At 46.4% G+C, this 12,355-nt stretch overlaps 1 non-coding gene across 1 annotated transcript; it reads left to right on the plus strand.

Annotated features, from left to right (window-relative positions):
- Nucleotides 1–11,946: 11,946 nt before the first annotated feature.
- Nucleotides 11,947–12,053, plus strand: LOC116573842. Its single transcript, XR_004279029.1, has one exon. It is a non-coding gene; the product is annotated as a U6 spliceosomal RNA (small nuclear RNA).
- Nucleotides 12,054–12,355: the final 302 nt, after the last annotated feature.

The following is a 12,355-nucleotide window of genomic DNA, read 5'->3' on the forward strand; positions in this document are numbered from 1 at the left end:
CTCAGGCATCTATGTGCGCCCAATCTGTCACCGATGCAATCCCACCAGAGCAGAAAAAGCAAACGGCTCACCAAAAATGGGTGTACCTTCAACACGTGCACAGTTAGCCCTGGAAGGGAGCTCCCAGTTGGTCACTGCTGAAGCTCCCTCCTGGTCACCTGGTTGGGGGGGCGGGGGAGGGAACGATGTGACCAGTTGTCACCAATGTGATATAAGCAGAAATGCCATAGATTACAGCCCAGCCAGGGCTCTCAGGAAGCGGGAGCACTTTCTCCACTCTTTCCGCACCACTGGCTGTGGACTCTGAAGTCTTAGAGGATCCTAATCAACAAGATGGAAAGAGACTGGGTCCCTGGACCAACATATGGAAGAAACCAACCCTCTGGCCTTCAACCCTGAAGTAGATATAAGGGCCTACTTAATCAGAGGGAGCCATTTTGTTGTTTATGCAGTAAACTTAGATTGACCCTGACCCTCCCAGAGGAACTTACTTGCAAAGCCTAGATACAAGGGCGGGTCAGGCCAGATGAAGACATACAATCAGTGGGGTGCGCATATATCTACTAGGGTAAATTGAAATTCAATTGGCGGTCCATGTGTAACCTAGCAGGATTTTTGTGTATGGGAAACCTAGCATGACTGTGCAGTTTTCTCTGTGTATTGCAATCTCATTGGCCACCTGTGTATAGCCCAGCTAAACTACCTCTATAATAAAGTAAGTCTGAGAGGCTGGGAGAGGTCGCCTCTTTGCACGAGATGGCCCTGATGGGTCAGTTTGATTCTCGATGCTTGGCGCAAAATAAAGCTTTGCTTGACCTTCGCTTTGTATCAGTCTCGCTCCTTTGATTACGGACCCTAACAGTAGACAGTTACACGTGCAAGAAACCTGTCTCTATTGTTTTTTGCAACTGAAACTGTGGGTATTTTTTTTTCAGCTGCTGGTATTACATTAATACCACCACCGTTATAATCTCCCCTGATTTATAATAGTTACATTTTACTTAGTCATGGCTATTCTCTGCCAAGCACTGTTGAGGATGTTTTACACATGGTCTCTTAACCCCCCGTGAAAAGGCCCCCCATTTGTCAGACATAGAAGCTGCAGCTCTAAAGGCATTAAAGAAGTTGAGGATTCCCCCTCCATCCAGCAAATACAGAGCTGGAACTGAAATCAGGTGTGTGTCACTAGGAACCAGAGCGAAGCTAGGACTGTGAGGGGCTCAGTTCCGTGGAAATTTGTCTGCACAATGAAATGAGATTTCATCCCAGGCAGTTACTACTGCATCATACCGCTGCTTTCACGCACCTTCCCAAATGGCTTTTCTCTGCTGCCTCTGTCCTCTACTCTCCCTTACAAGGTAATAAGGTAATTACCAATAAAACTCCCGATGGTATGCAGGAATTCTCCACCCATCCTGCCCTAGGCCTCTCCTGGAGCTCCCTTCTCTCCAGTGTCTCCTTGTATTTTGCTGCACAAAATGGTTGCTGTCATGATGGTTTAATGTTCCTTGTAGGTCGAGGCTGTGGGTTGCTTCTGCAATGCCCTTATTGCTGACCTTGCCTCCTTCACCAGGTGTTGGTTTTTGTGGGGTTTTTCCCCCCTTCCCTGTCTTGCACTGACGTACACACACAGAGCTAAAACAACAGTTGCAATAAAGCCTCCCCAACCAAGGAGAGCACTAACATATGGGGAGGTGGGGGATGGTGAAGTCAGCCCCGAAAGCCCCTACACTCCTCGCTCCCCACCCGTGCTGGGAGCCTAAAGTCAGACTCCCTGCTGTGGTCTTGCTGGCTGAGTCCAGCATGGCTCACGAGCCCACCATCCCTGTCTTCATTCACCTCACAACCTCTGCCACTTCCTACGCAGGAATTTGACCAGTGCGGGGGTCACAGTCCTTGCATAGCTCCTCTAGTCGTCTTCAGCCATGTGCAGAAGTTACCTGCATGGTGAGAGCGTGGGTGCTGGTTCAGGGTGAGCCTGCGCTGTCTTTGGATTGGGTGCAAAGATTCTGCTCAAGTCAGTCAGGAACCAAAAAGAGCAAGAGGAAAGGGAAACCAAAGTCCCCACGGGTGACAGTGCCCACGCCTGGAACCAGATCTTGTATGTAGGAGGCGCTCCTTTATAACTTGCAGAAACAATTGAATGAACAATTAGCAAATGAGTAAGTAGGTGTTCCAGGCATGTAAGATGTGTCCGGAAGGGGAACGAGGGATTTAAGATATCGAAAAGATCAGGGAAAGCTCCATGGACAAGAGCCCCAAGCGGGGATGGGAAAGGCTGAGTAGGAACTTCCTATGGGGACACAAGGACGCTCATTTCGGGGATACTTCCACCTCAACTTTATAGCTACATAGGGGAACAGAGACTTGCCATAACGTCACCTTGGGTGTGTGTGCCAAAAATGAGGATCTCTTCTTTTCCTGACTCATTTATCCACCTCTAATTAGATCCTCATGGGCCTCTGATTACCATGCTGAAGCAGCGGATGAGAAAACAGCCTGGGAGGCAGGCTCATGGCAAAGCAATGGCGACTGATGGGAGAGGAGCCTTCGGGCAACTCTCCCCGGACACCCGCAAACACTGAGACCCAGTAAGACCTGCCCTGGGCATGCACATCGCAAGCGGATCTCACTTAACCCTTTCAATGACCCTTGGAGGAAAACTCCAGCACTGGAGTTAGTGTGGTTTATTCCTGCTCAAGGGCTTGGCAGGGACAGAAGCAGAACTCAAATGCAGGCTGTCGGACACAGAGCGTGTGCTTTTCACTCCGGTACCAGGACACCTGCACAGCAGTTGGTGAAGACAAGCAAGACCCATCTCTGACCACCACAGGCTGAGGCTCCAGAAGGAAATAACTTCTGGAAACAAATCGCGCAGTGCACAGGCGCACCGCCCAGGGTAGACAATGGGATTGAAACACAGTCGGCACTTCGGGGGTAACACAGTGTCCTGGGGCTGGAGCCATGTGTCTTGGGGTTGTGCCCAGAGTCGGTTCCTTTTTCTAACTTCTCGTGCCGAGCCAAGGCAGTTTCTTAATGTGCTCAAAGGTGTTGTATGCTGTATCCATAATCTGCCTTCAGGCTTTGTGTTTCCTTCATGGTATGCTACAGAAGATACTTTGGAAGGCCTCAGGGTCCACCAGGCTGAGATTCAAATCCCTGTTACGCAGATTACAGATTAAACTTGCTGTGTGACCTGGAGCAACTAGTTGAACTGCTCTGTATCTCCAAAGCCCCATTTACAGGTTCAGGGTAATGTTACAGGTCTCAGCGGGAAATTCTGAAACTTGAATTAACGATGAAGTTCCAAGTGTAACATAAATCGGCTTCAGTGTTTAACAAATTGTTAATTCCCAAGAATAAATCTGAAACAGAAGTCTAGACAAAGCCTGAAGTACTTCCCAGAGCAGAAGGACTTGCTCAGGGAAGACATTTCATGACTGTTTTTTCATGACAAGTTCTTGTCACATGCAAGAGTCGACACAGAATCTTCCTGGCTTGGGCACCATCAACCTGCCTCTCCAGCTCACTGGTGGGTAAGGGCTAAAATAACAGAGGACCATACTCCCATTCAAAGACTAAGCAAGCACGAGAAGCTTCTAGGAAGAGGCATGAACACGACTTGGAGTAGTAGAGCTTTACACTGAAGAACTGATAGCCTGAGTTCTTGCCCCAGCTCTAACATCAGCCCCTTGTGTCACACCAATAACAGCATTCCCCGATAAATGAAATAAGCTAAACCTTGGACGAATGGGTCATGAGCCCACCTACCATAGCATTATTGCCTGATGAGATCAGATCTAATTACCACATTAAATAGTGCCTAGCATATACACAAGCACAAAACTGTTGCCAGTGTCTCACACTCCGTTTACCTTGCACTCTTACAGGAATCACATGCAGGCATTTATATGCAACTGCTCTGCAAGCTGTAGGGCACTTTGTAAATATAAATGATGACCTCATGAGTAACACCAGACCCCTCTGGCCTCAGTTTCCCCACCGTTAAAGGATAGAGCATATAGCCTGTCCTCTACCACCCCCACCCCACCATCTTGCAGGCTGATGAACAATCAGGTTAAGAGAAGAATGGGCAAGGGTAGTTGGAAGCCAATTCACTCTGCAATACGGGTCATCCGTGGTCCTGTTAACGGGATACAAGCCAGCAGAGAGCAAGGATTTTCTGGGAAAAAGAAATCACCCTTTCAAGAAAGAGTTCATGCCCATGACCCACCCTACAGGGAGTCCTGGGGCCATTTTTACTAGGTTGTGGAGACCAAACCTCTGTCAGACAACTACACAACATTTCTCAGGTCTCTGAAAATGACAAAGCCCTCAGAGCTCTTTGTCAAAGCCTCTGGAGCCCACGATAGAGTTGAAGAATCCAGAGCTCCCGCTGCTTCTGACCCTTCACAGTGTTGTCCCCAGGGTCCTTGTGCAGCCACAATGGGACAGTTCAGATGTCTGCTGGGGAGAAGCATGAGGAAGGAGCTCAAGAAACAATGGTTCTGGCTTAATTAAGGGCCTGTCCCTGTGCACAGAGAGCACCTGGGGAAAGGAAATGCTAGCAAGCAGGCAGGGCAAGGTGAGGCAACACAGTCCTGGACTTACCTAACTGGTGTTTCCTGCTGTCCAAAGCCCTCCCTCTTCTCCCCCTCCCCACCCCACTAGGAATAAGGATCAGTTCAGCATCCCTCTGATTGATAACGAGGCCCCTGAATAGGTCAGGTCCTCCTGGACATGTGTCTCCATGTGGCTCAGTAGAAGTGGCATTTGAGAGGAGAAATGTCAGAGAGAAAGGTCTTGAAATAAAGATGCTGACTTCTGTAGCTGTTGAAGCCTCTGAGCCCTACGGCTCCAAAGGCCACCCTCGAGGCCCTTCATACAGATCTGCAAAGGGGAAAGCTCTGGGGCATTGTCCTCCCCATGCTCTAGGAAGACCTCCACTCAGCTCTCCGGCCCACTTCCACACACCCAGGTCCTAGGGACCCAGGCCATGACTGTTGCTCTTGACTCGAGTGCAGAAACAAAGACCCATCTGGAGCTTCTGATTCAAGGGGAAGAGACAGCTGCAGATAAAGGCCTTGTAGTACACCAAGGATACTGAGCAGAGACTGCAGGAGTCCAGAAAAGGAGCTTACCCAAATCTGGGGAGCAGGGAAGTCTGAAAAAACAGGTTCCAGAGTGGGGTCAGAAAAGGGTAAGAAAAAGAGCCAAGCACCGGGGGCGGGGGGGGGGGGGGGCGGCTTCCCAGCAGGGAGAGCGTCCTATGCAAATCCATCGAGGTACCAGTCTGTAGACTGAGCACATAGGTTCTAAGGGGCTGGGATTGCTGGAGAAAGAGGAAAGAGTGATGCCAGGTCAGAAAAGGTGGCAGGATGGGCATCCCAAGAGGTTGCACAGGTTGCAGGCAGAGAGCAGGGAGGAGCTGCCGCAGAGCCTGGAACAGGCAGCCAGGGGCTCCGATTCTGGCTGCCACACAGAACTGTGGGACAGAGAAAAGCAGGCGGACATGGAGCTCCTACTTAGGAAGCAGAGAGGATCTAGGTGAGAAGTGAATGGTGGCCCAGGTAGACAAGAGTCAGGAGGAGTCCAGCAATTCCCCAGGTTGAACCCCCAGGATCTGGAGCCTGCTGCAATCAGGAGTTTGATATTTGAAAGAGATGAATGTAGAGGGACAGGCAGGCTGCTGGCTCCAAAGAACACAATGATGGAAGGTGGCCCCATCGGCCAGAGCGGAGCTCTTTGCATTGAGGAGAGCCATGGTTGGGATGCAGAGGGGGTCTGAGGGGTCTGCAAGACTTGCGTGAAGAAATGAAGACCCGGAAGCTAGATTATCACGCTGTAGCTCCCTCCTGCCACCCCACTGCAAGGACCCTGCCTGGCAATTCACATTGCACAAGAAACGCCATGTGAGTGAATGCTTTGAGGTATAGGGCAAATCTCTGGGGAACTCCTGAGACATAGGGGTGGGGAGGGATGGAGAAGCATATGAACACTTCCTGAGACAAGGATGCATCCAGCTGTATACACAGTTCACTTAACTGGATTCTTACTTACATCGATCTGGGAAGTGGTGTCATTCTCATTTTGCAGAAGATGCTGAAGACACAAAGGACCAAAATAGGTTACCCTTGCCCACAGCTTCTAAGTGGCCTGCCTACACTTCAAACCCCACCCTGGCTTGTGCCACAGCAGTTCAGCGCTCCAGCTATGGACCTGAGGGTGCCTGGGTGACACCTTGGCTGTCACTCATTAACTGTGTGGCTTTTGAGAAGATCCTTAAGAACTCTGAGGCAATGTCAACTATGAAATACGAATGTATAGGATACACACCTCCTGGAATGGTTGGAGAATTAAATGAGATCTTCCAGGTAAGCCTAGAGCACAGCTCCTCACACACCACGAGCATTCAGCAGTTATCAGTGGACACTGCTCCAGAGCTCATGTCCCGGCCTCAGGACAGTGTGGTCAGAGCCAGCAGAAGTGGGGCCTGTGGTTGAGGAAGGGGTTGTTCTTCTTCTAAGAATAAAGTGATTTCATGCACTTGCAGGTAAGCAGCTCCAGTTAGACATAGAGGCCACCTGATGGCATTTCATCTTTTTCCTTGAGAAGCGGATCGAACGCACCAATAAGGGAAAATCCAGAACCTTCTCCCTGGTGTTGTTTGTCGGTGAGTTCATTCTTCTCTGCCTTTGGTAACGTACTCACGCTTATACCATAACACGTATTCTAGAAGGGAAATCAATATATCATCTCTCTCTCCTGTGCACGTACACATACCCACACACACACAGTTTTGCCAAAAAAAAAAAAAAAAAGAAAGAAAGAAAGAAAAAAGCATAGGAAAAAAAATCACTTTGGCCTTAACAAGTTGCACCAGTGTTTCCTAAGTGTCCGCCCGGGTTCAGCAACCTCAGTATCATGTGAGAGCTTGTTAGGAGTGTGAATTCCCAAGTCCTACCCCAGACCTATTGAACCAGAAGTTTTGGGAGCTGGACCCTGCTCCTGACTGACAAATCCTCCAGGTGATTCTGATGCTCTTAAGCTGGAGACCCACTGCCTTAGATAAAGGCAGAAGAGTCACCCAACTCACCACTCACTGGAGTAAAGGTTAGAGGAAGCTGGTGGGGTCAATCCTTATACCCTCTAACCTCGGCATCAAACATCCTACCCACCCCCACCCCCCCTTCTTTTTTTCCATCTCCCACATCCTGAGCTACAGAAAATGGCTTGTGGCCACCTGGGTTATCTGTCATTTTGTTTGTTTTTTATAAGATTTTTTTTTCGATTTCTTTGACATAGAGAGAGATCATGAGTAGGCAGAGAGGCAGGCAGAGAAAGAGGAGGAAGCAGGCTCCCTGCTGAGCAGAGAGCCCAATGAGGGGCTCGATCCCAGTACCCTGAGATCATGACCTGAGCAGAAGGCAGAGGCTTAAGCCACCGAGCCACCCAGGCACCCCTAATATCTGTCATTTTGAAGAGGGTATCTCCAAGCAGCAGGTCCTAACTTGGTCCTACCCTGACCCAAGGATTCTTCAGCCCGAAATCTAAAGCCAGAAAAATATTTTCCAGAACAAACCACATAACTTTTCCCCAAATCATCCCATCTATCAGATGCCTGAAAAAGCAGTCAATGTAGTTATGTATGTAGCTTTTATGCCAAGAAATGCAAATGCCCCCAGAGGTTAGGCTGACAGCTCAAGTGAGTCAAGTTCCCTGGGTTGGGGAGTGGTCGGGAATGGTAGGGCCTGTGGAAAATGAAGGGGGCATGACAATCTTAAAGAGCAACTGATTGCACAAAAGCTGCAGCTTTCCAGGGTGTGAATCTAATGTGGCCAGGGTCTTCCCAGCATTTCAGGAGAAGCCAGAAATCCAAATGTTTGTGGGAAATCCTCTCCAATATAAGTGTTAGCACAATTGTTTTCCAAACACAATATGTATCACACAGCTGTGGGCCAGACTTGGCTACAGGCTGATCATGACCTTTGCTCTACAGAAACAGTTGTTTAAGAAACAAATTTAAAAAAAAAAAAAAAGGGAGGGGGGAACCATCAGGGAGTTTTTTACTACAATTAACTTCGTTGCTGATTGCCCTGTCTTTTCAGATAATGACTTCTATTAAATGGGCCTTGGAATCTCCAGGACCAGTGAACACCTCTAGAGGACATTGGCGAGACAGCACTGACCACCTGCAGTTCCCTTCCTAAAAATCAGTCACTCCTGCAAATTAGAAGGGAAACACAAATACAGGAGAAGAGGAGACACTGACTGCTGTGTGCATTTGTCCCTGGACTGGACTGTCTCCTCCAAGGACACTCCTTGAGTAAACAGTGACATCCACTGGCTAAAAATTAGATACTGAGTCCTAGTCATGAAAAAAAAAAAAAAAAAGAAGAAGAAGGAGGAAGAAAGGAAGGAAGAAAAGGAAAGAAAAGAAACCTCCAGTCAGGTTATAAGCAAGATAGTGCCGATCCAGGGTGGGAATATTCAGGTACTGACAGACGGCTAACAGGAATGAATCCAGAGCCAAGAGCAAGACTTGGGAAGAACATGGATTTGAATAAGAACAAGAAAGAAATGTGATTCCCATACATGCTGGGCTGCGTTACATTTCAGAATCACAGAGATCTTGCTGTGCTCAGGATCAGCTGTTGCACGCTAGAACCAGAAGGGACCTGTGGTTCTATATTAACTAATACAGGCTCCTCAACCCTATATGGTTACCAAGCCCTTAAAATGGGATTAGCCCAAACTGCAATATGCTATAAGCGTAAGCTACATACTAATTTTGAAGACCTATTAATGAAAAAAGTTACAAGACCACTCATAATTTTTATATGTATGACATGTTGAAATAGTTGTATTAGGTTAAATAAAATATATTCTAAAAATTAACTTCACAGGTTACTTTTTTTTTTTTTAAAGATTTTATTTATTTGTCAGAGATCACAAGTAAGCAGAGAGGCAGGCAGAGACAGAGGGGGAAGCAGGCTCCCCGCTGAGCAGAGAGCCTGATGTGGGGCTTGTTCCCAGGACCCTGGGATCAAGACCTCAGCCAAAGGCAGAGGCTTTAACCCCTGAGCCACCCAGGTGTCCCACACAGGTTATTTTTTACTTCATTGTCACTATCAGAAAATTCAAAGTGTGCTTGGGTGGCTCAGTCGGTTAAGTGTCCAACTCTTGATCTCAGGTCAGGTCTTGAGATCAGGGCTGTGATTTCAATTCCCATGTTGGGCTTCTACACTGGGCAAGGAGCCGGCTTAAAAGAAATTCAAAATCATGTATGTGGCTGGCACTCTATTTCAGCGTGCAACACAGTTATAGGTCATCTAGCATCATCATTCTCAGTCCTGCTGGGTACCAGAAGCAGCTTGGGAGCTCGCAAAACACACAGATGTGCCCCCCACCCCCACCAGAGTCTCATTCACTTGGCAGAGGGAATATAACGGGCAGAAACACCATAAATGTGCTCTCCTTCGAATTCCTTTCTCTATCATTTCTACATCTAAGCAGTCTTTGATTCCCCTGTATTTTATTGATCTGTAGTCCTCCTTAAGCACCACTTTCATCCTGTACTTCCCTGCTTGCAAATATATAATGCCTTTATTCATTTAGCCGACATTAGGCACCTACCCTGTGCTCCAGGCACTAAGAATACAGAATGAAGAAGACAGACCATTTCCTTCTCTCTTGGAGCTTATATTTGGGGTGGCGTGGGAGAGATCAATCAAATCAGTTAATCAAGAAAAATATCATGACATCAGGCTTAGCAAGAGAATTTTGGACTAGTCTCCTCAGGCAAGGACAAAAAAAGCTAAAATAAACAAAATGGCATTACATCTAGCTTAAAAGCTTTTGCATGGTAAAGGAAATCATCAACAAAACAAAAAGACATTCTACTGAATGGAAGATTTTTGCAAATCATACATACTGTAAGGGGTTAATACCCAAAATGAAGAATTTACACAACTTACTTAAAAAAAAAAAAAAAAAAGGCAACAAACCCAGGTGCCTGGGTGCCTTAGTTGGTTAAGTGTCTACCTTGGGCTGTCATGATCTGAGGGTCCTGGGATCAAGCCCCCCACCATCCCCTGTATTTGGCTCCCTGCTCAGGGGGGAGTCTGTTTCTCTCTCTCTGCTCCTCCCCCTGTTCATGCTCTCCTACTCTCTCAAATAAATAAGATCTTTTTAAAAAAGAGAAAAAAAAAAAAAAATAGGCCAGCCACCTGGGTGGCTCAGTTGGTTAAGTGTCTGCCTTTGGCTTAGGTCATGATCCCAGAGTCCCTGGATTGTGCCCCAGGGCAGTCCTCCTGCTCAGCAGGGAGTCTGTTTCTCCCTCTCCCTCTATTCCTCCCCTTCACTTGTTCTCGAATAAATAAAATCTTTTTTTAAAACCCAATTAAAAAATGGGCAGAGGACTTGAATAAACATTTTTCCAAAGAAGACGTACAGATGGCAGACACATGAAAAGATGCTCAACATCACTCATCATCAGGGAAATGCAAATCAAGACCACAATGAGATATCACCTCACACCTGTCAAATTAGCTATTATCAAAAAGAAAAAAACAAGTGTTGGTGAGGATGCGGAGAAAAGGAGCCCTGGCACACGGTTAGCGGGAATGCGAATTGGTGCAGCGACTATAGAAAACAATACGGAGGTTCTTCAAGAAATGATAACTACCATTTGATCCAGCAATTCCACTTCTGGGTATTTATCCAAAAAGCCAAAAACACCAATTTGAAGAGATATAGGCTCCCTATGTTCACTGCAACACTGTTTACAATATCCAAGTTATGGAAGCAACGTAAATGCTTACCAATAAAACCCACGTGTACATATGTGCATATGTGCGTGCGCGCGCGCACACACACACACACACACACACACACACACACACAGAGGAATATTATTCAGCCATAAACAAGAATGAAATGTTGGCATTTGCAACAATATGGAGGGCCCAAGATGGTATCATGCTAAGTGAAATAAGTCAGAGACAAATACCATATGATTTCACTTGCATATGGAACCTAACAAATAGACTAAAAAAATAAAAAACCATACCCACAGATATAGCAAACAAACTACCAGTTATCAGAGTCAGGAGAAGAGTTTGGGACACAGGCAAAGAGGAGAAAGAGACTGACGTACAATCTTACAATTATAAAATACCTAAGTCATGGGGATGTAATGTACAGCACATGGAATATATTCATCATAGTGTAATAACTTTGCATAGTAACTAGACTTATCATAAGGATCACTTCATAATGTATAAAATTTAGATCACTATAATGTAAACCTAAAACTAATAGGGTATTGTCAATTGTATTTTAATTAAAAAATGTTTTTTTAAGAGACCTTTTTTTTAAGATTTTATTTGATGCAGAGAGAAAGATCACAAGTAGGCAGAGAGGCAGGCAGAGAGAGAGGGGGAAGCAGGCTCCCTGCTGAGGGTTTCGATCCCAGAACCCTGAGATCATGACCAGTGCCAAAGGCAGAGGATTACGCCACTGAGCCACCCAGGCACCCCAATAAAAAATGTTTTAAGAAAAATATCAGCAGAGAACTAAAACAGAGAGATGGAAGATAAATTGGTTGATCATGTTAGGCAGCCATGGAAGGCCTCTCTGAGACAGTCCAGCTGAGGCCTAAGCCATGCCAGCCATGAGAAGATCGTGAGGAAGAGCACCTCAGGCAAAGGAAATAGCCAGTACAAGGTTGCTGGTGCTTCTCTGAAGAATCCAAAGCAGCCATGGTGACTGAAGCAGAGCAAATTTAACTAGGATTGGGGTGGATGAGAAAAGGAGAGCAGAAGTGTTGAGGCTCTAGCAAGGAAGTACTACTTATGAAGAACAAATCAAAGACTCTACTTCTGGACTAGGTTAAGACAAAGCAGGGATGAGAGAAAGGACATTCCAAGCAGAAGGAACAATGTAGTGCTTGCTTCGGCAGCACATATACTAAAATTGGAACAATACAGAGAAGATTAGCATGGCCCCTGCACAAGGATGACACGCAAATTCATGAAGCGTTTCGTATTTTTTAAGAATAAATGAAACAAGATGGGATTGGGAGGGAGACAAACCATAAGTGACTCTTAATCTCACAAAACAAACTGAGGGTTGCTGGGGGGAGGGGGGTTGGGAGAAGGGGGGTGGGGTTATGGACATTGGGGAGGGTATGTGCTTTGGTGAGTGCTGTGAAGTATGTAGACCTGGCAATTCACAGACCTGTACCCCTGGGGATAAAAATATATTATATGTTTATTAAAAAAAATAAATAATTAATTAAAAAAATAAATACTTAAAAATAAATAAAAATTAAAAATTTTTAATTAAAAAAGTT

This window comes from Mustela erminea, chromosome 14 (genome assembly GCF_009829155.1).
Source record: "Mustela erminea isolate mMusErm1 chromosome 14, mMusErm1.Pri, whole genome shotgun sequence".
NCBI classification, from domain to species: domain Eukaryota; kingdom Metazoa; phylum Chordata; class Mammalia; order Carnivora; family Mustelidae; genus Mustela; species Mustela erminea.